The 23,393-nt window shown below is 53.9% G+C and overlaps 1 protein-coding gene across 5 annotated transcripts in view; it reads right to left on the minus strand.

The window, feature by feature from the left end:
- The window catches only part of KDM6B (lysine demethylase 6B), a 93,964-nt gene that overhangs the window by 56,813 nt on the left and 13,758 nt on the right, over positions 1–23,393 (minus strand). For 2 of the 5 annotated variants that reach the window (XM_080979597.1, XM_080979591.1), the window contains exons 1-2: positions 12,812–13,255; positions 2,603–2,732 (exon numbers count right to left, since the gene is read on the minus strand). The gene's annotated coding sequence lies outside the window, so the exon portion shown is untranslated. Of the gene's footprint in view, positions 1–2,602; positions 2,733–10,313; positions 10,404–12,036; positions 12,636–12,811; positions 13,256–23,393 lie in introns of those variants that run through there. The other 3 variants (XM_080979593.1, XM_080979594.1, XM_080979592.1) reach the window with 3 other exon arrangements.

Here is a 23,393-nt window from a genome sequence, read left to right on the forward strand (position 1 = left end):
CCCCCCACAGCTCCCTCCTCCACTCAGCTCCCCACATCGTTGCCCCGCCTGGGAATCCCAGACGATGAGGCGGCCTCCCCCTTGCCCAGCCCCGAACTGCCGGCCTTCCGTTCTGAGGAAACCAAGAAATGCCTAACAGGGAAAACACACACACACACACACACACACACACACACACACACACAGAGCAAACCCCAACACAGTCATACCGGCCAGGAGTGCATAACAGACATGGGCGGCGCATGAAACTTTGCAAATGTGTAAACGCTTAGACGTACACACACCGTGTATCTAGCTATGTATTTCCCTGCAATGCACGCGCACGCACGCACGCACGCAGAGCTCCCCTTCATCTGAGGGCGGGCTGTTCGATCCCACGCGCCAGAGGAGTAGAGGCGCAACGGCAAGACCTGCGGCCGCACACGCGCCGGAGGACATGAGTGCGCAGAGACCAGAGAGGGGAAAGCAGAACAAAACAAGACGCAAAGGAAGGGAAAGTTGTGGCGTCACAAAAGGGCAGCTCCCTGCGCACACACCTCCACAGGCGGGCCCATGCGCCCTGCAAGCGCACAACGGCTGAAGAGACCGCTGTTCCCCACCGCCAGAGGTCTGCCACGTTGTGAGGAGAGAGGGCCCTGACCCCTGCCTCATCTCCGTCACCCCATCCAGGCCCACAAGCCTCAGTGGGCTGACTCAGGCTAGAGGAGGCGTGAGTGCGCAGCCCGGACACCTTTTCCCTCACGGTGGGACCCTATTTCTTTCTGATAGCGGACCGCTTCCAGAGCAACCGGGAGACAATTTTAAAAAGAGAAACAAGAAAGGCCACGGAAAAATGAGCAAGCAGCAAGATTCCCCACTAGTTCCTGTGCTGTGTCATCAGGAGGAAGCCTCAAGCTTTTAAGGCAGTTTCTGAGGGAATTCTGAGGTGGCGGAAAAGGAGGCTGGGCATGGGCACAGGAGCTCACTGTTTTATGTTTGTGTGCACGAAGAAGGCCCTTGCCGGCAGCTCAGCATCACGCAAGGTGAACAGGCCAAGCGCGCCATCAATCCCACAATGCTCTGTGGCGCCTAGGACCCTGGCCCAGCGCCGCAAGGCCCATCGTGAGGCGGGGCATGCGCCAGACAGAGGGGCGCTCCCCCTCACATCCAGGGCGGCCATGTTGCGGCCGTACGAAAACATTTCCACGTTTTGGGTGGTGTGGCAGAAGCCACGCACAAACCAAACTCGCCTCCCTCTGTGACGCAAGTGGGGGAAAGTGCAGATAAAGCAAACCGCTGTCTCACACAAACTCATAACAATAGTCATAACGCCACTGGGAGCCTTTGTCCCTTCTGTAAAACCCAGAAGCCACTGGGGGGGGGGGAGAGACTATGGGGAGGGTAGCAAAAAAATGGAGGCGGGTGGGGGGCAGGCTGTGTCCGTGGGCCTGGCCCCCGAGAAGCAGCCAGCGTGGGGTTAAGCGTTCACTCCGACAAGGAGCCTTTTAAGGTCACAGCTGTGGCTGGGCGTTTGGAGGAGGCGCATGTGAGACTCTCTTTCTCTCTCTCTCCCTGTCTCTGCCTCCTTGTGGTTGCGTAGAGAGAGAGAGAACCTCCCTCCATGTCCCGCCTCCCTTGCGCTCTCTGTCTCCCCCCCCTCGCAACATGCCCAGCTGCTACACTGGCAGCTTGCCAAAGATGCGCGGGGGGGGGGGGAGGAATTGTGCCAAGGTCCAAGCCTGGTCTGTCAGGCCCCCTCACAGGCTGGAAGGAAGGAAGGAAGGGCAGAGCGAGAGAGGTAGAGCTAATCGGCTTTTGCGTATGTGCGCCTGTGTGTCTTTGCAACGCGCGGGCGCCCAGCTATTGTCCCCAGCTGTGGAGAAATAAAAATAAAAGTGCAATGTGCACAACTGTGAGCAAAGAGGCTCGCCTTTCCGTATTCCTAGAGAGAGGCAATGTGCGCTCGTTTCACGGCCTCGCAACGCAGGAATGTGCATCAAGGGGGAGATTTCCTCCACAGCACTGTCTGACACAAACGCACACACACAAAGCCATGTTTTCTGATATGCCAAACTGTATCCTTCTCAATTATCTGTGTCAGAGGCGAGAAATCACAGGCCTAAGGAGTCCAGTGTGGCCCCTCCAGGCCACCTCTTCAGGCCCCCAGAACATTCCACACGCCACAGCCCTCACCAGCTCAGCTTTGCACCCCAAAGATTTTTGCCCAGCTGGAATGTGAACCCTTGAGAAGGCCTCTTGCTTGTCTGGATGCGCAAGCATGCGCGGAAGGCAAAAGTCACATTTATAACCTGAACACCTTTGCCTCTGGCCACGCCCTTTGTGGCCCCCGAAAGGCTGCTCAGAAGGGACCGTGGCCGTCGCTTGGGAAAAGGTCCCCTATTATTGCTCCATTATTGCGTAGTATGCGCCAGAACTGCAAACCTCCTCCCCAAAACTCAGCAAAACCACCCCCAAATACAGCCCCCCCCCCACTGCCGACTGAAAAAACAATACAAAACACAGAAATCCCAAAAATTGCTGAAAAGGGCAAAACCGGAAAGTGCAAAAAAATAATGCATAAAAAATTCATTCATGGGAGGACATTGAAAACCAGCCCACTCACCAAAGGAAGGGGGGGTCCCGTCGCTGCTTTCTCATTGGCTGACTCCCCCCACACGCCGGGCCCATGCGAGACACGGCTGGTGTGGGGGGGAGGGTCTGACTACGCTCCAGCCATGGTGTGGGACCCAATCCTGCAGGGAAGGAAGGAAGGAGGAGTTAGAGAGGACGAAGGAGGCTTTGATTGAAGAGTCAGAAATTCCCCCCCCACACACACTGCGAATTTTCAGGGAATCATCAAATCCCACAGGGTGACGCCACCTATTCACCTCAAATCCCACTCGCCCACCTGAAGAGAGCATCCAGCTCCCCAAACACACACACACACACACACACACACACACACAATGTTCTTGCATAGCTCTGCAGACATGCCCCACTCCAGAAATGGTCGCAATTCCCCTATGTGCCAAACTGCCTCTGCCCCAGAGATAGCACAGGCCCCCCTCCAGTGCACTCCCACGGGAGGGGGGGATGTGCAAACCGAGCGAAACTTGCACCTCCTTGCGCTTTGAAGTAAACGCCTTCGCCATAATTGCCGGGACACCTTTGGGAGGTGCAAGGGAAAGAGAGCTTTTGCTGAACTCCAGGAAACTCCAAAGCGGATATGTTCTTTTTGCAAGAGGACGCAGGAAAAGCCCGCCTAGCCTTTGAGGGTCAAACCTGGGATCTTCTGCCCGCGAGCAAGGGCCCTTCTTCCCCCAAACCTCCCTGCACTCTTTTCCTCCAGAGGAACCCTTGCAGGATTTGCACCCGGCTCACCTCGGCAGCTGGCCGCCCCAAGCGAAAGCTGCAAGGCCTCTGCCTTTATCAGCAGCTCCAAGGAGACAACAGCTGTAACTTATCAGAAGCCCAGAGGCTGCAGCCCAGGACATGCACGCTTGATATTTCAGTTGCGCATTCCTCCCGAGGGGGGAGTCGTGTGAAGCCGGGTGTCCCTAAAGGTGCCACTGTAGGGGAACCCCAAAATCCACACACACCTGCCCGCTCCTTGTTGGAACCGCTGAGCCAGAGTCTCGCGAGGAAGCAGGCTGGGCACTTCCTGCAAAAGCAAACCTGACCCAACTTATCCGGCGATATTCCCTCCAGGGCTGAGCCAAAAACAAAACCGCAGCCCCAGTGAACCTGCCCTGCCTTCTGCTGAAGCAGCTTAGTCACCAAAGTGTCAAAACTCTCTTTCAAAACGGGGGAAACCCAAAGAGGAGGTTGAAGGGGAAAGTTGGAACCGGGCACCTGCAGGCGAGAGAGTGAGAGACACAGAGCTGGCATTCCGGTCTCACCTCTGTGACGCAAAAGTTGCTTCACAGCTGAGAGCAACCCTTCGGATGTCCTTTTAGCGTGCATTGATGATGAATTGTGCTCCTGGTGCTATCAGGGCGGCTGCACGTTTTCAAGACTTCCTGCGCTTGCAAGAGTTTGAAGGCAGACGTACTGCTTCATTTCCACTATTTTTTTATTATACATTTTTATTTTTTAACATATTAATTCCAACATTCATACAAAGTAACTTCTCATCTTATACAATATTTTAAGACTTCCGTCAACACCTCTGATGATTTTCCGTTCTTTTATCTCTTGTTGTGCGTTTCTTAATTTCCTATTGCCTTTAATTACACTTAACTAATAATTCTCCTCATTGCCTTTCTTGCAATATTTCAAATAATTCACCTTACAAAACTTCTTGCAAACCTACTAGCGTAATCTGTTCACCACAGTTGCTTTTCAAATAGCGTACTGCTTCATTTCCAATCAGTGCATGCCCCATAATTTCCTCCTGAGACCCAGTAACTCCTCACACCGCCCATGTCCCGCCATGGCGCAAGGGCACCCCTCAAGAAGTCAGTACCGCGGCTGCACTGCAGAAGAACCCGCAAAGCGCAATGAATGTGTGCGTGGTTCAGTATGATTTCGCCACGAATGCACAGTTGTTGCATCAATGTCATGTTGCAGAACACACAGCAGCAGCAGCAGCCACGGCAGGCCCTCAGTTCATCTGTAAAATGGGAACAAGCCAGGCTGCAGAAGAATGGTGCATTAAAAAGGCATTAACAGGGATGCTCTCGTAAATGACATAATGGCCGTTAACTGGGGAGAGTCTGCAGAAATGGTGCGTCGAGGACTGCGTATCAGCCTTGGCAGAGATAAAGGCCCCAGTGTCTCGAGACAATGGACATTCAGAAGGGTCTACTCCAGCCAGCACAAGGGGGCCCTTCAGAGACGCCCACGAGGGCTGGGGGGATCCCTTTCCGGAGGGTGGAGCAGCTGGAGACGGTGCCAAGGTCTCTTCGGCAACCCGGGCTGAGGATCGAGCCCACACCCCGTGCTTCCCCCTTCCTGCCACACCCCCAGAATGCGCCCCACTACAGTAGCCTTTTAAATACATGATCAAACTGAAACAACAGCTTCCTCTGTTATTTCCTCTCTGTCAAATTTCAGACTGTAAGCTCCTTGGGGGCAGGGACTTTTTCCTCTCACCCTCTGCCAAACACCCTATTTGCACCATCTGAGTAAATTCCAAAGAACAAATCAGCAGCAAGCTGGGATTCAACTCTGGCTGGATCTTCTCAGAATCCAAACTTTTTGCTCCCGTGTCAGCCCTGAGGACATGTGGAGCAACAAAGCGGCGTACCTCTGACCGCATGCAGAATGCACTGCTCTCCACAGGCCGGGCTTTAGGCCCGAATTCCACCAGATTGCTGCACCCCTTCCAGGGAACCCAGAAACATGACCCAGATCTCGTTCCAGGTGTTCACTACTGCTCATTCCTGCATTTATATCCCACCTTTCCTCCAAGAGAGCCAGTGTGGTGTAGTGGTTAAGAGCGGTAGTCTCGTAATCTGGGGAACCGGGTTCGATTCCCCGCTCCTCCACATGCAGCTGCTGGGTGACCTTGGGCCAGTCACGCTTCTCTGAAGTCTCTCAGCCCCACTCACCTCACAGAGTGCTTGTTGTGGGGGAGGAAGGGGAAGGAGAATGTGAGCCGCTTTGAGACTCCTTCGGGTAGTGATAAAGCGGGATATCAAATCCAAACTCTTCCTCTTCTTCTTCTTCAAGATGCTCAACGCAGTGTGCATTGTTCTCTCACTTCCACTTCACCCCCACCAACAACCCTGTGAGGTAGGTTAGGGTGAAAGACTGTGGCTGGGTGTAAGGTGGCCCAGCGAGCTTCAAGTGAGAATTTGAACCCTGGTTTCCCAGGTCCTGGCCCGACACTGTTAATCTCTACACCACACTGGCTCCTAAACTAATAAAGAACGGGCATCAGTTGAGACATTGCGACCAAATACCCCAGGCACAAGCGGAAAACCACTTTATTTTTATTCCAAACAGTCCACGACAAACCGCCACGTTCCGCCTGTCTCTGGTTCTGTATTCGCAACCACCAAAGCGAGCGGTTGTACACGTGTAAGCATGCGCACAAAAAGTGGGAAATAAGTACGGCAACCAGTTAAGAATCAAGCAACTGGCGGCATTTTTTTAAAAAAAATTGATGAACACTCCTGCCCTGCTTTCCTCACCTAGCAAATTAGCTCCTCCCTGCAGTGGGACTTTTAATCTTGCTCACAGCACGCCATTCGTTCCCAACGTGATCACTGGGGTTTCATGCGCTTCAATGCGCAACATTTCGCTGTTTGCCGTACGGAAGAGTAGGCTCCCCATCTCCCGCTCCCCATTCATTTGGAAATGCCCTTTCCCACAAAAAATAAAACAAAAAAACGCCCGCTTTGGGGCCTGCGAGGCCTGAGAGGAGGTCCCACGAGTCCTTCAACACCCACATGCAAACATCCTTGGGACACCCAGATTTTAAAAAAATGCTTCCAGGACAGTTCTATTTTCATTCTGTGTCAGATGAATGGCGGGGGGCGGCCTTCTGGCAATGTACAATTAGGCTGGGGGGGGGGGGAGAGAGAAGCAGCAGAGCCAAGAGGTTGGGGATTTGGCCTCGCTGGGAAGCTGAAAGCGCGAAACCGGCCCCACGTGTGCTTCCACGGCGCAGCAGCTGGTGTCCTGCCCTGATGATGCAAGAGACCGCAATCCGCAGCGCCTGATGATGTAACGCCACCCTGGTGTGGCGCGGGCAGCTGGGCCCGCTGGCGCAGGGGGACCCTTGCGGGTATTTTTGGCCCACAACGAGCACCCCCTGGGAAAGGGGAGGAGCCCGGAATCAGGCTTTGCTTTATTTTATTTTATTTTATCTCTTTTTGCCGAGCGAAGTTTGGGTTGCGTTTTGCAAATGCAGCAGGCAACACATTATACACCAGCCCAAACTGGCCCAAAAAGGAGATTTTAATTTTTTTTGCCTACCTCAGGACCTGACACGATAACTGTTCTCTACCCTAGTAGAGGGTAGAGGGTAGTAGAGGGTAGGACATAACATATACGGGTTGGATCGGGCTAGCAGCCCACTTTTAGTCCAGCTTTCCGGCCTCACGGCGCATTTGCGATTTCCCAGCGCGCTGCCTCCGACAGAGGAGGGAAAGCGCAGAGGTAAGGGCAGGAGGAGCTGGCAAGACGGGGCAGACAACTGCAGCCATGCGCCACCTTCTGCCTTCTCCACGCGCACAGATGCTCCCTTCGAGCACCTCCGCCTCGAGGACCCCTATGCAGGGGTGGTTTTCTCGTTTCTGTGCATTCTTCCCCCCCCCCCCGGCAAGGGCAGCCTCTGGGGTCCTTATCTCTCCTTCTCTGCACTCTGGAACAAGATCTGCACTAGCAGATATGAGTATAGGTAATTCTCTTCCTGCCGGCTCATGTCAGCCGCCACAGTCACTCACTAAAAAAATAATAAAAATAATGAATAGAAACCCAAACCTTTCGCCCAAGCTACTTTGAGGGTCTTCTCTCAACATGGGTGACCTGCCTCTCTCAGGGTTGTTGCGCGGGATTAACTGTAGGCCAGCCATTTATGCCACCTTGTGGTCCTCCTTAACAGGAAAAATTGTGGGGTATAAATGCAGCAAGTAAATCAATATTGGAAGGTTTTTGTGACAGGAAAACGGGACTCAAGGGTTGAGATTCCCCACCCCCAATTCCGCAGCCCTAAAGCTTCACTGGTGCTTCACTAACCTGGGACCGCCCCACCAGATGTTTTGGACTACAACTCCCATCAGCCCCTGGGAGTCCAAAACATTAGTTGGCCATGCCTGTGATACACCAGGAGCAGGGCTGTAAGCTATGCTTTGGCTAACATGCGCCGAAACTTTACACACTCACACAGACCCTTGTTCTCTCCCCAAAGCAAGACAAAAAACAACAGCCAATTTATTTCAACCTAAATCCCAGTTTGGGGGTTCCTCCCTTCTATTATTAACGCAAGGCTGCAATTTCACTATGCATTTAAAGCCGTTGTCGTGCCAGTCCAGTCCCAAAGAATCCTGGGAAATCTTGTATTGGTTCAGAGTGGCAAGTCATTCAGGGACCCCTATTCCTCTCCCAGAATTTCAGTCCTCAGTGGTCTAACAGTCCCGAAAAACACTGGGGACTGTAGCTCTGGGAAGGGGGAATAGGCATCTCCCGGCGACTCTCCCCACCCTTAGCAAACTACAGTTCCCAGGAGTTGTTGAATGGAGGGGAAGCCGTGGCTATATAAAGCTGTGTTTTTAAAAAGCCCCACGTTGGGCAAAAAGTTTCCTGCCTTGCAGGGGGTTGGACTAGATGACCCTTGGGTCCCTTTCAACCCTACAATTCTGTAATCCTATAATATTGCTTTAAATCTACAGTGGTACCTCAGGTTAAGTACTTAATTCGTTCCGGAGGTCCGTTCTTAACCTGAAACTGTTCTTAACCTGAAGCACCACTTTAGCTAATGGGGCCTCCTGCTGCCGCTGAAGCCCGATTTCTGTTCTTATCCTGAAGCAAAGTTCTTAACCCGAGGTACGATTTCTGGGTTATTACATCTCTGTGTAGGAGAGAGGGCAGGATCCCACAAGTCCCTAGCCCTGAGTAACCAGCAACCGGGTATAGCTAACACACTTTCCTTCCTCACAAGGAGCACCTTGTGTGAAATTTCCACGCCTTCCCCTGCACGGGAGTGGTTTTCCAAACAGGGGGGAGGGAAAGAAAAGCATAAGGAAACACCAGATGTATATAATATATTATCAACACAGGTGTAAACACACACACACACAAAATCCAATGAGTAAAAGAAATTTGGGGTTTCAATTCTAAACAGCAACGACTTCAGCTAACTTTCTGCCTCCCAGAAAGAAGCAAAAAAAAATTGGGGGGTCAGTAGAAAGTGGGTGTATGTTCAACCTCCTGACACCCCAATTCCCTGGAATCAGACCCCCCCATCTTAATTCCCCACCAGAGAAAACAAGCAGGGGGGAAACAGCAGGCTGATATAATAATAAAAAATGAGGGGGGGAGTTTAAACTGTTCTATGGGGGCCTATCATTTTTGGGTGGGGTGGGGAGTCCTAATCTCTGGGGCCGAGGGAGGTCAGAGGGCTTTAAACATATATTTTTTAACGGGGATATCTGGAGATTCCTATGCAGTGAAGGAGTATTTTAGGGGAGAGTTTTTATGCTAAGGTTTTTTTTGGGGGGTCTCATATGTGAAACACTTTGAGGTTTTATGGGTCGGGGTTACAATCAAGCAGTATATACATTTTATGAAATAAGTGGCGTGGGGGGGGGAGAAGGGGAGCATGGGCTGGGATTTGGTGTGGGGAGGGGTTAACCAAGAGCCCACACCCCAAATTGTCCTTTTTAAAACAAGGACTGAGGGAAGGGGGCAGATGCCGGGTGGGGGCTGTTCATTAAAACCCCCCAGAGGCACAAATGTGGGGGCGGCATAGGGCTTGGCCCAGATCACAGGCACACTTCCAGGCCCCCACAAACTTTTTTTCCGCCCCAATTTTTTCTCTTTTTCTCTCTCTCCTCAGGAAAAACACGCCAGGAAGTGGGAAGGACCCACGAGGTTCGTTCTGGCTCCCAGGCACCTCCTTTGGCCGAAACCTCAAATATTCCACTCCCAGGGAACCCAGGAGTTCTGGCGTTTGTCTCTATAAAATCTCTTCCCCCCTCCACTTTGGTGTTCAGGAGGACAGAAGCACCCGAACCTACCCAGCACCCCAAAACCTTCCCTCCAAAATCTCATTTCGGCAAGCCCACATAAATCCCTTTTCCTGGAGCTGAGCAAAGATAGAACCCAGGTGTCCGGGCTCCCAGCAGCCCTTGCTGCTTTGAGCCAACCCACAAGGAGAGACCATGTGACACGGTTTCGGGGAAAGTGAGAGTGTGAGGCAGGCCGGGCAGTGGGGGTGTGGGGGAAGAGGTGGAGAGGTCCCCATTCGTACCCAGGGAGGGCATCGTCGTCCCCCACCTAGGACCCCCACCCCCAAAGCCAATGCCCTCAGACAACACATCTGGATGGACACACACAATGACCCCTGGGCACAAAAGTGTGGCCAGGGCGACCGGCCGACCCCAGCAGGGCCGCCACACCAGCCAGCTCCCCCTAAAAACCAGGGGCCAGTGCCAAACATTCACAAGTCGGGGTTTTCTCAGCCGGAGAAGATTGCCCAACTGTGAGACGGAGCCAGAGCTTCCCTTTATGTCTCGCTCAAACACACCTAAAACGAAAAGCATTTCTTCTAATAAGTACACACACGATCACACACACACCTGCCCTATTCAGCACAGTGAAGAGGCAGCAAACATCAAAAAATATATATTTACAAGGGGCAAAAAATCAGCACTGTGTGGCCTCACCTGGGCTCCCTTTCTGCGCTAGGAGAAAGCTGCCGCCTTGCTTGACTCGTTTGTCAGCCAGTAGGTGCCACCCTCATCACAGCGCACCTGTCCTGCTTCACCTGGGCACTCTTAAAGGGCCAGGCGCACGCTTAAGCACCTGGCGCTGCAGGTAAGCATTGGAACGTGCTCCCCTTTCACATTATTCCTAGCACCCCCAACCCACACCAATGCGTAGCTCTGTACAACTATCTCCCTCCTCCACCACCACCCCAGCCCCAAAGTGGGAGCGTCCAGCTTCGAGCGCTCAGTGGCAGCCGGAAGACACTCTGCACGCTCTCAGAGGCACTCTTTCTCTCCACTTTGCACCCTGCTCACTTCCTGGCAGACAAGCCTCAGCAAAGGCTAAGAGGCTTGCCATGCTATCAGCTCCTCGGAGGAAACAGATGCAGATTATCTAAGCTGCTTGCTTCGCCACTATCCTCGATTCAACTTTCTGTCTCCCCACCCCCCTGTAAAAAAAGAGAGCCCCCCCCCAAGCAAACCGAGTCTTGTATGGACTTTGTTTCAAAACTCTTAACCTTGGAACACACTCCCCCCCCACAAAAAAAACCATTAAGGGCAAGGGGGCTGGAGTTTGCAAGTCATACCCCACCCCCCATGAACGTCTATTGCAAACTGATTGCAGCCCCACACACTCAACTAAAGTCACAGTTGCTGGATCCAACCTCCTCATCACCACTTACTATTCTCAAAACTTTCTGCACTTGCTCTTTCCCCCCAGTTTCAAGAAAAATGAGTCCACCGAGGGTGTCTGCCCCCCCTTGACAAACACCTCTGTGCCACCCTTGGCACCCCCAAAATGCACATTCCAGTCAAACCCCCAAACAGGAGGGCGCCCCCATATGATTTGCGGCCTTTCCCACCCCACAGATCGCAACTCAATCCTGACTTCCCCCGGCAGTTGGGAACACACTTGTCTCAAATCAGTTCCACTCGCAGCCCCCTCTGAATATTCACAGGCGGAAAGGGGGGGGGGTCCCTCTGCCTGTTATAGAGACACAACAACCCCCTTACACTTGCTTTGGAAACAAGAAAGCCACACAAGAGCCCAGCAATTCTGGGGCCTTGCCCCACAGAGGACGGAAAAGTGCTGCTTTTCAAACTGGCACAGGGGGTCAGATCCTGCCCAGTCTGGAGGAACCAGGATCTGGGCGCAGCAAGACCGTGGGGTGGGGGTTGGGGAGAGTTTGTGCAAAGTTGCACAGTTAAAAGGCAGGCCACACCAGCTGTGCCTGAGCTCCCCAACCCGCAAGCCTGTTCCCAGCAGCTCCAAGAGCCAGGGGTATTCTCTCTGCTCTGCCACAACTCCCCCAAAGACATCTCTGCGCCATCACCCCAAAAAGGGACACATTAAGAGACCGGACGTCCTCACATCAGGGTCTGGGCCTCTGACTCCCAACCGCGATTCGGCCCAAGCCGTAAAAAAACAGGCAAGATCAGCAACATAACAGCCAAGCTGATCTCCACACTCACCGGAAGGGGATTTTGGGTGTCCCGACCTCCAAGAAAGTGGGCACCCCCCAAAAAAACACAAAGTCCTACTTCCATGCCGCAATGTGTGCAGGTCAACGGAGGCACCCTGAGCGGAGGTCCGTCATCCCACCAAGCCGGGGCACCCCCACCCCCCCAATTTGCTCCAGCTGCAGAAACCGCCAGAGGGACTTTGGGGGTTCTGTTGTACCTCCTCTACCACCACATCGCCTGGGGCCCAGCAGGTTGTAGCCACGGGCTCCTTTCTGATCTACCGATCGGGCAGGGGTGGCACGGCCAGACCACAGAAGCTGCGTTCAGGGTGAAGCCGCGACCCAGCGAAACTCCATCGCGTTCCTGCCCCGGCTGTGGCGTGGGTCCGTCCTCCGGTTCGGCCAGAAGGGTCTGGCCAACTCCAGTCCATTTGCGCCCTACTCCGCCAAGGGAGGCCGGCTCTGTAGGCTACCCATCCGGAGCTGGGCAAGTCCAGGGGTGCGCACGGGTGCTGCTGCAGGAAGCTCACTCCAAAAGTGTGCCGTCCGTCCGTCTGTCTGCCGAACCCTGGTCTGACGCCTGTTCCTTTAAAGGTGGCATGCAAGGTGAGCGCAGGAGTCGGCCAGGCCTGTGGCAGACTGGGCTCCCCCCACCCTGTCGTCCTCCTCCGCCAGTCTTCCCTTCCCTTCCTCCTCGCTTGTCTTCTCTCTTCCAGGCAAGATAACAAAGCCAGCAGTAGCAGCCAGGAAAAGACCTTACACACAACGCAGCTCCCCTCCAACCAGACACACACACACACACAGGCTGCAACACCCCCCCAGCACACTCACTCACACACACACACACACACACACACACACCAGCGCACACACGTTTACAGCGAGATCCCCGAAAACTGGCAGAAGGAGGGGAGAAAAGAGAGAGAGGGAGGGGAGGGGGAACCAGACACAAGACAGCAAATGGGGGGTTTGGGGGTGCGGATCCAACGTTACCTGCAGGAAGGGGACTGTTAAGGTTGCGAGGGTGGGGAGGGAGGAGGGCTTTGTTCCTCGGGATCTCCCCTCGCCCGGCCAGGAGGAAGGATGGAAAAACCAAAAAATAAAAATAAAACCCAAAAAATTGAAGAAGAAGAAAATGTACAATATTGGCGAATTTTCCCAAAAAAACACCAAAAAAAAAATCAGCACCCCACGGGGGAGAGGAAGGGGTGAAAAAAAAATCGAAATTGGGGGGTGGGAGGGGAGAGAGGGGAAAAAAGAAAAGAAAAGAAAAAATGGCCAATCTTGCTTCTTTGGGGAGCAGACTTTAGTGCCAACTGGGATCAATCCACAGGGTTTCGGGCGCTCAGAGCTCTCTGTACTAAAACTCCCGTGCACACTCGATGGCTGGGCTTTGCTTGCCTCGGCTCGCTCCAGCGCCCCCCCTCCCCTCCCTCGGTCTCTACTCAAACAAAGAAATGAGGGTTGTGTTCATTGCCCAACCCCCTCGCAGGCCCCCCTCCCTTCCCCGAGCCCAGACATCCCTCCGCCTCCGCCTCCTCCTGCCGCCCCCCTCCCTTTCCGGCAAAAAGGCCGCCTCACTTCCATGTTCCCAGCCTCGCTCACATGCTCCCATGCGCCGGAGAGGCCGCTGGTGGAAGCGCACCGGGAGCGCCAGGGAAGGAAGGAAGGAAGCGAGCGAGCGAAGAGGAGAGGCGCGCAAGAGCCAAGAAGGCAGGGCGCCGGGGGTGGATTTTCGCAAGCAGCGAATTGTTGTTGTTGTTATTATTATTATTCCTGGAGGGGGGAAAGGGTGGAGTGGTGGGGGGAAAGACGGGCAGGTGCGCGGAGCGGGATGCAGGGCGCAAATGGCTCGGGAAGGTGGAGAGTGCGTTATGGAACCAGGAGATTTGGAGAGGGGCGCAGCGCAGGAGGGCGCACGGGCGGCTGGGCGCACGGAGGCCGCTGCAGGAGAGGAGCGGGCGGGCACGGAGGGAGGGGTGGAGGATTTAAGCACGTAGGGAAATTAATTGGCCGGGGTTTACGCCTTTCCAAGCGGGTCTCCAGCCGGCGGGTGGTCGCGCAAGGTGGACGGACCGGAGTGGCCGCGAACAGCAGCCACGCGCTCTGCGCCCGGCTGGGTTACCTGCGCGTTGATGGCGCGGACGGGAGAGTCTGGCGCCTGGCTGCACAATCCTCACGGCTGCAAGGTGAACTTTCAGGTGGGGTGGGTGGGGTCCCCTAGCTTTCAACATCTCCCCTTTACTCTCGGAAATGCCCGTCCCGAAATCTCCGACTTTCCAAACATCCCTTTTGAAACGCACAAGTTTCTCCGCCACCCCTTAACTTCATTTTGTTTTTGTATCCAGATACGTCTGCCTTGCCTTCTAAACATTTTGCCCTCCTCTTGGTCTTCCTCCAGACCTTGGACACAGCAGGTATGTATCAGCATCCCGGCCAGGGCAAATTTCCCAACACTACCCCCCCCCCCCCCACGGAACATAAATTCAGAATTTCAGACGCTGGCAGCAGGATGGAGGCTTGCTACAATCTGTGACTTGCATAATCTGTTCTGCTTGCAATATCTGGCAATCTGGCGCGTACTATGCGCTCTCCTCGTGCTGGCAACGTCAAGGGCACATGGAAGGGGTTTCCAGCATGGGGCGGGTTGTGGGGGGAGAAAAAGTAAGTGGGATCCAATGAGCTGCCCCTCTCTTCCCTGAGTTGCCGCCTCCAGAATCTGGCAGGAACCCCACGTGTTTCAATGGCCGGTTGGCTGGTAGGGACACTATGCCTCTGGGCATGCACAGAAAGGCACTTTCCTCATTGTCACCACAACCAAACATCTGCACAAGTTTGGACCCCACCTTCCCACATCCCAGCACCTATTTACCAAGCGACAAGTTTATTACAGTGGACGCTCGGGTTGCGAACGTGATCCATGCGGGATGCATGTTTGCAACCCGCAGCGCACGTGCATGTTGCGATTTGGTGCTTCTGCGCATGTGCAAAGTGTGGTTTAGCGCTTCTGCGCATGCGCGAAACCCAGAAGCAACCCATTCTGGTACTCCCAGGTTTCGGCGGGTCCGTAGCCCGAAAAAACGCAACCTGAAACGTCTGTAACCTGAGGTATGACTGTACAAAGAAAGCGCCACGATTCACAGCGAGAACCTCAGAGCAACCTTATCATAGAATTGTAGGCTTGGAAGGGACACCGAGGGTCATCTAGTTCCTGCAACGCAGGAATCTTTTTGCTCGATACGGGACTCGAACCCACAACCCTGAGATTAAGAGTCTCACGCTGTACCGGTTGAGCTTTTCAGAATCCCTCAGTTCTGTCCTGGGATGCAGAAACAGGGGGAGAAAGAGAGCCCCGTACAACTTTTCCGTACCACCAAAAATCCCACAGAGCACATTTCACCATCCTGAAAACACAGATGGGAGGCAGATGTCTACACTAAGACACACACACGGCAACCGCCTCTGAATCAGTGCAGGGGGAGGAGGACGGTCCAGGTTGGAAGACCGTGTGCAAGAGAGACGCTGAGGACACACACTCTCTCTGGCTGCAGGAAACACAGCACTTGACCTGCAGTCAAGATCGCGTAGCCATGTGCAAACTCAAAAGCGGCCACATGGATTCTGAGCGGTGCGCTGCCATGCGCCCCCCCCTCCACTGTTCGAGAAGCCTGTGGGCATGTGCATAAGCCAAACAGCACCTCAAAACATCCAGGAAACACAGGTGCAGCAATCAAGAAGTCCAGAAGAGCCTGGTTGGTTGCCGGATCAGGCCAGAGAGGGCCCCATCCAGGCCAGCCTTCTGTTCTCAAAGCAGCCAACCAGATGCCTCCATAGGAAACCTGCAAGCAGGACCAGAGCGTGAGAGACTCTCCTCACCATGGTGGAAATTCTGCCAGGTCTGTGTGCCACTGCCCAGGTCACACATTTCCATTTGCTCGGGACATGTGTCTCAAAGCCTTCTTTAAATGGGGCGTCCCCAGAAAGCAGTGGGCACACAGGGAAGCAAAGGGGAAGCATGTCTTGTTGCTTTGGTTTCAATATTTGTGTTTTTACCTTGTATTTTTATCTTGTGAATTGCCCTGACTTCTTTTGAGGAAGGGCGGTATAGAAACCTAATAAATCATCACCATCATCTCAGCGTCCTTATAGAATCATGGAACTTGTTGTGTTGCAAAGACCCTGAGGGGTCATTTATTCCAAGTCCCTGCAATGCAGGAATCACAACGGATCTCAACCTATGCTGTGGGTGACCATATGCATTTAATAATAATAATAATAATAATAATAATAATAATAATAATAATAATTTATTATTTATACCCCGCCCATCTGGCTGAGTTTCCCCAGCCACTCTAGGCAGCTTCCAATCGAGTGTTAAAAACAATACAGCATTAAATATTTAAAACTTCCCTAAACAGGGCTGCCTTCAGATGTCTTTTAAAGAGAAGATAGCTGCTTATTTCCTTCACATCTGAAGGGAAGGCGTTCCACAGGGCGGGCGCCACCACCGAGAAGGCCCTCTGTCTGGTTCCCTGTAACCTCACTTCTCACAATAAGGGAACCGCCAGAAGGCCCTCGGAGCTGGATCTCAGTGCTGGGCTGAAAGATGTGGGTGGAGACGCTCCTTCAGGTATACTGGGCCTTTGAGGCCGTTTATTGATTTTTTAAGGCTAGCTTCCTCACCCTGCTGCCCGCCCCCTCCAGGAAGACACCCCTCAACCCAGCAGGAATCAAAGTTTTCCTGCCCCACCATCCCAGGAAAAGGGCGAGGGGTCTCTGCAAGGATTTTTCCGACTGCCAGAAACCACAGCAGGGCAGAGGGCTTTTGCGCTCGGATCCTGCTGGGGGGTTTCCCACAAAGGGCACCCAGGCGGCCGCTGTGAGAACAGGATGGGGCCAGTGGCCTGATCCAGCCGGCTTTCCTCACGTTCTTAAGTTCCCCCACTCCACAGCAAACAGGCTTGACAGCTGCGGAGCAAGATTCCTGGGTCCCAACCTCAGAGGCTGGTGGGCAGAGGGAGGGTAGTGGGGCCTAGTGGGTGGGGACAAGCCTTTGTGGGCGACTCGGGGAAGGGAGTCTTGTTGGGAGGGTGCTGAGCGTGCCCCTTGTGTAAGAAGGCCTGTCTTCCCCGGACGGAGATGAACACACAGCCTCTGCCCCCCCCTTTTGCAATTGAGCAAGACAGGTCCCAGGGGGGACCTGGAGAATATTTATAGCTCCGGCGTGAATGGAGAGCGGAGCAAGTGGGGGGGGGGTCCTCCTGCGTTACCCGGCAACTGCCGGAGGGCACGTGTGGAGGCAGCGTAATCTCCAGCGACCTTTCACCCCGACCTCTGACCTCGCGGCACAAGGGAGAGAGGAACAGCTGCACCAGAGGCTTCTGGGTGGAGCGAAAACCCCACCGCTGCCTTTGCTCTGTTGCCTTCCTGCACCCCCAATCTACACACACCAGACAGGACACCCCTACTCACATTTCTCTAGTGCTCCCCCCCACCCGGCACAATTCCAGACCGCCGCACACCAAAAAACCGCCCAAACCCCTGTTTTGCAAAACGGCACGTCTGCTTCTATTTCCACACCAGAGAGAGCTGCAATTCTTGCTTCTCTGGGGGGGTGTGGGTAGGATGGGGGCTTGCTTTTTAAGGCTTCGCATTGGTGCCGTTCCCCTGCACCTCACTTTGGGCCGTTCCCCCACCCTAGGGACACCGAAAAGAAGGGGGCAAAGGTGGATCTCCCCCCCACACACCCAGCTCTTTTGGTCCACGTTTGCAATATGGCTCACAAATTCAGCCCACTCCAGAAGTGACCTCAGGCCAGGGGGCCGGGCAAAGAGGATTGACAGAGGTCACTGTGGCCTTGCGTTGCGGGGGCTGGCTCCAGATTTGCAAACTATCCTGGCTCTCACACACAGAGAGCAAATAAATGTGCTTTTTCAAGACCATGTAGGGAGGCGAGGGGGCCGGGAGGTTAGGAAAGGTGTTGAGAAACTGGGAAATTGAAAACTGGAGCAGTAGAACCTTGACCCACATACCCAGATTTCCTTTCTTTGCAGCGGATGTTTCTTTTTATCTCTCTCTCCCTCCCTCCCTCCTTCCCACCCCCTCCCCACAGCGTGATCCACAAAGCTGCCACAACCACCCCCTCATCTCCCCACCCCCCCCATTGAGAACAGAGAGAGAGAGACAGTTCGGCTGAGGACAAGTTAAGAGCAGCAGCCGTTATATAAGCTTACTTGTAAAGGCAAGGTGGGGAGAATAGCTCTCTCCCAGCGAGGGCTGCACCTGGTGACTCGTGCCCTCCCGAGGCCCTGGTCTCTCTCCCAGAGGACCCAGGCATCCGGGGACCCAGCACCCTGACTCTCCGGCCACAAGCTGCTTAGCAGAGAACCTCGCATGGATTCCTGAGCCATCAAGCTTGCCCACAAACTCGAATTATATTTTCCCATTCCTACACCTCTCCAAAGTCCCCTTTCCCCTGTAATTCCCGGGGCGGGGAGAGAGAGATGCCAAAAGCTCCCTCCCCTGGCTTGAAGGCAGAGAGGAAGCCCCCCCCCCATTACGTGCAGCAGAGCAGAAGCGTGCAAGGCTGTCACACGAAGCGGGGGGGCGCTCCACCCCTCCACAGCTGTGCCACTGTGGGCTGACCCCCTGGCAGCCTGTCATGTTGGCAATGGGCAGCCAATCAGGGCAGGGGGGGGGGACCCAACCCAGGCAGCCAATGGGAGCACTTCCAGGAGCAGAACAGGTTCAAAACTGGGTTTTCCCTGCATGCACTACCTCTCTGAGACTCCCCACCCCTCAAATTCTCTCTCGAAAACTGATAAAAAAATAATTTGCAGCTTCTGCAGAGAGGCATCGCTGGGAATCTTTCGGCAACAGCCGGGAGGGTTTCAAGAGGTTTCCCTGTAATGGGCTCAGTCCTCCAGGTCTGTGAAATGGGAGCAAGAAAAGGTGGGGGGGGGGGATATTATGAAGGAGGGAAGAAGATACCACCACCCACCCCTTGGATCACAGGGAAACCGTAGAGGCAAATAAGAATTGCACTTGCTGTATTTGGGGAGATTGGCAGGGGCTGCTGGTTCCAAGGGGTCAGAGGTCTTGGGGGTGAGGGCTGACAGGACCGGTGAGGGACCCCTGCCCTGCAAAAAAGGGGGGGTTGTTAGCATTGGTGCACAGCCCAGTGAGCCAGCCCACCTTTGCTTATAGAACACACTGTGAGGGTTGGCGTGACTCCCAGAATCCTTTGCTCTGCTTAAGTTTCTGTGGCGCATATACACCTGCCGTTTCACTCCCTGTCCCAATTTTCCAGAAAACTCACAACCAAGCCAGGAAACCCTGCCTGTGTTTTTTCCAGGCCCTGGAATTTTGGCTCTGGTAGCAATTAGCCTGAGCTTTGGAAAGGAGGCAATGGGGGGGGGGATATTTAGACCCCTTTCATTTCAGAATTTCAGGCTTCTGCCAAGCTGGCACTACAGAGATGGGCGACAGACCTGGAAAACAGAGGCAAGGCTCAGATCCAAAAGCTGGCCTCAGTTTTCTCCACCTGTGAAATGGGAATACTTGTGCCATGCCGCAGAAAGTAGGGCAGAAAGTTCCCATTGCTGGTGCTTCTTAGAACAGAAATTCAGGGCTGCACCTATTGCTAGTCCAACTCAGAGTAGGCCTATTGGAATGAGTGGAGCAAAGTCCTGCTCACTGATTCCAAAGGGCCAACTAGCACGGGACACAGGCTTCAGCACGGAAGATCCACCCATCCCTGCCCCACAAACCTGCCCCCTAACCACAAAGGGGCCCAGAGGAAGTCAAAGGATAACTCGCCAGCCCTATAAATATACCAGCGGCATTTTTAGGGTGGGCATGTGGTGAGGGGGTGGGAGGAGGAAGCATGCCCCCCCAACCTCCCCTTCTGGGGGGGGGGGGAGATCCGAAATTCAAAAAGTGTGGCAAACTATGTTTCCTGTCGTTGCCGCTGCACATAGCTATCAGCTATCAAACACACCAACCCAACGGACATACGCCGCCCGAAACTTTTATCTATAGATAGATGAGGAGAGGCAACACGGAGGAACAGGAAACACAGCACTCTAGGCAACTGTTGCTCTAAGGCGCTGCGCTGCGGCAGTAGAATACCCCAAACCAAAGTAGGCTCTCACCAGGTAAGATGGTGAGACCTTGCCAACAGGAACTTGGGAGGGAAAGCAAGCACTGAGCCCCTCTGGACATAGAAGAAGAAGAAATGAGATGTTTTCTATGCCCTCTCTCCAAAATTGTAAGCAGGGGGGAAATAATGGTTTTGTTTTGTTTGCTTTTGAAAGGCCTCAAAATCAGCAAAATGTGTGGGTGGTGTGCCTTGCTCAGAGATGGGAGGAACAGCTCTGCAGAGCATATCTGGAAAGGAATTAGAAGCCTGCTTGTTGTCGTTGTTTTAATTGTCGTTCTTTTGCAGAAAACCTATTGGGTGTCCAGGGAAGGCGTCTTCGCCCGACAGCACTCGAACCCAGACCTTGCAGTGCACCGCTTCAGAAGGAAATCGCTACAAGCACCTAACTCTGGGGGATTGGGGTAGCTCAGTCGGTAGAACCCGAGACTCTGGATCTCAGGGCCGTGGGTTCGAGCCCCACATCGGGCGAAACGGTCCTGTGGTTGCAGCGGGTTAGACTAGATGACCCTGGAGGTCCCGCCCAAGGCGGCGGTTCTATGGAATGACACGCAGATGCACACTCGGAAGAGAGAGCGAAAGCCAGGGGCGAACGACCGCAAGTGGAAACGGCTGGTAGTTCAGGAGACCAACCCCCTGCCCGCAAAGGGATGGGGGGGGGGGAAGCAGGTTGCCTTGATGTTGAGGAAACAGATGGGCCACCTGAGAGATGTTTCTCAAAATCACCACCCAGAGGAGAGGAACCACCTGCAGGTGTGTCTGCGTGAAACACAACCGCACGCCCCTCTCTGGGCTCCCCTCGCTCCCAAACGCATCTCAGTCGCCCCTGGCATCACAAGGGAGGCAGCGACTCTGGATTAATTAACCCAGAATGCAAAAGGTTCAGACTTTCCGATGTAGGAGGGACCCCTCAAGGTCATCCAGCCCAACCCCAGGAATCACAGCTCAAGGATCCCCCACAGATGGCCGTCCAACCTCTGCTGAGGAACCTCAAAGGAAAGAGAGTCCACCGTCTTTCGACGGAGTCCGTCCTGCGTTGCTCTGACCCTCAAAAAGCTATTCCCAATGTGTAGTTGGAATCTCCAAGCTGCTGGTTCGAGTCCTACCCTCCGCAGCAGGAGAAAACACGCTTGCTCCATCGTCCTTTAGATCAAGGATCAGAAACATTTTCATCAGGGGGCCGGTCAGACCTTGGGGGGGGGGAACGGACTATATTTTGAAAAATATAAATACCCTGCGAGCCGGTCCCGCAGCTGCCTCCAGACCTGGAGGAGGAACGCACTCTGCACGTGCTCAGGAGTGCGTCTCGGTGCTGCCTGCTCACTGGCGTTGTTGATGAGTGGCAGCCGCTCCATCAGCCCGTCCCCACGGAGCTCCCATGCAGCGTGCACCATGCACTGTGGCCCGTCGTCCGAGGCCAGGTCAGCGGGTAGGCCGCACAAGTGGAGCGTGGGGCAGGCGGTGCGCAGCTCGCGCTCCATTGCGGCCGCCAAGCGCGCCACCAGCAGAAGCACCGAGCCAGGCGCCAGGCGCAGGGCCAGCAGACACACCAAGCTCCGGCTGAAGCCCCTCAACGTGCCCATCACAGTGCCCATGACACGGCCCAGACCCACTGCCCACCCACCCGCCGGCCTCTCTGTCCATGGTCGCGCTGGGTTTACCTCAGCGCGCGGGCAGCGAGACTTCGGATTGGCTGCAGGAACTTCCTGGTTGGCCACCTCTGGCCCCTGGGCCGTAGTCTGCCGACCCCTGCTTTAGATATCTGAAGATTGTGATCGTATCTCCTCTCAGTCTCCTCTTTTCCAGGCTAAACATATCCAGCTCCTTCAACCGTTCCTCATCAGGCCTCGTTTCCAGACCATCTATCATCTTGGCTGCACATCTTCCAGCTTGTCAACATCCTTCTTAAATTGTGGTAGCCAGCGAGGCACTCATTCTCCACACGTGGTTGGACTTCCCAGCTGGCTCTCGAGCGTCACTGTGGTGTAGTGGTTAGAGCACAGGACACAGACTTGGGAAAGACCAGGGTTCAAATCCGCAGTCGGTCACACAGATCTCGCTTGGTGCGAACTTGCAGGCTGGTAAATGCTCGTTCTTAGCCTAAACCTACTTCACAGGGTTGATGTGAGCTCTTTGGAGGAAAGGCAGTGACATTGTCTTTTACAGGGATGTGGGTGGCGCTGTGGGTTAAACCACAGAGCTTAGGACTTGCCGATCAGAAGGTCGGCGGTTCGAATCCCCGCGACGGGGTGAGCTCCCGTTGCTCGGTCCCAGCTCCTGCCAACCTAGCAGTTCAAAGTGCAAGTAGATAAATAGGTACCACTCCGGTGGGAAGGTAAACGGCGTTTCCGTGCACTGCTCTGGTTCGCCAGAAGCGGCTTAGTCCTGCTGGCCACATGACCCGGAAGCTGTACGCCGGCTCCCTCGGCTAATAAAGCGAGATGAGCGCCGCAACCTCAGAGTCGGTCACAACTAGACCTAATGGTCAGGGGTCCCTTTACCCTTTACCTTTTTACCTCACAGGGTTGTCGTGAGCTCTTTGGGGGAAAGGCAGTGACATTGTCTTTCACAGCGTTTCTAATCCACTTTTGCAATAAGGTCCAACGGAGAATTAAAACAATATAAATATAAGTTATTAGAAATCACTTAAGCCAGTTTACAATGGGAAGAATTGGTTGAACCCTAAGTCACGCATACGCAAGACACCCAGTGGTTAGAGAATGGGAAGGCAAACTAAGGCCTGGGCCGGATTCAGAAGACGACGGGGCCAAATCCGGCCCGCGGACGGTCCAGGAATCAGCGTGTTTTTACATGAATAGAATGTGTCCTTTTATTTAAAACGCATCTCTGGGTTATTTGTGGGGCATAGGAATTTGTTCATATATTTTTTTCAAAATATAGTCCGGCCCCCCACAAGGTCTGAGGGATAGTGGACTGGCCCCCTGCTGAAAAAGTTTGCTGACCCCTGGGTTAGAGAAATGGGAGAGACCACGGTTAAATGCCCCACTCAAGTCGTGACCTTGGGCCAAGCCGCTGCCTCTCTCAGCCCTTCCTACCTCACAGGGTTGTTGTCGAGAAAAATGGGGGCTACTTACATAGCAAATAATAATAATAATAATAATAATAATAATAAATTTTATTTATATCCCGCCCTCCCCAGCCAAAGCCAGGCTCAGGGCGGCTAACAACAAACAAATAATCAAACAATCAAATAATCCAACATTCTAAAACATTTCATTATAAAAATTAATTAAAATCAAATTAATGGCAACCGTTAAGCAAAGTTCTGTGCAGGTTGCCAGAGGAGGGAGTCAGGCTGGGCCCTGGCCAAAGGCCTGGTGGAACAGCTCTGTCTTGCAGGCCCTGCGGAAACATGTCAAGTCCCGCAGGGCCCTCGTCTCTTGGGACAGAGTGTTC

This window comes from Podarcis pityusensis (assembly GCF_964106645.2).
Source record: "Podarcis pityusensis genome assembly, chromosome: 13".
Taxonomy (NCBI): domain Eukaryota; kingdom Metazoa; phylum Chordata; class Lepidosauria; order Squamata; family Lacertidae; genus Podarcis; species Podarcis pityusensis.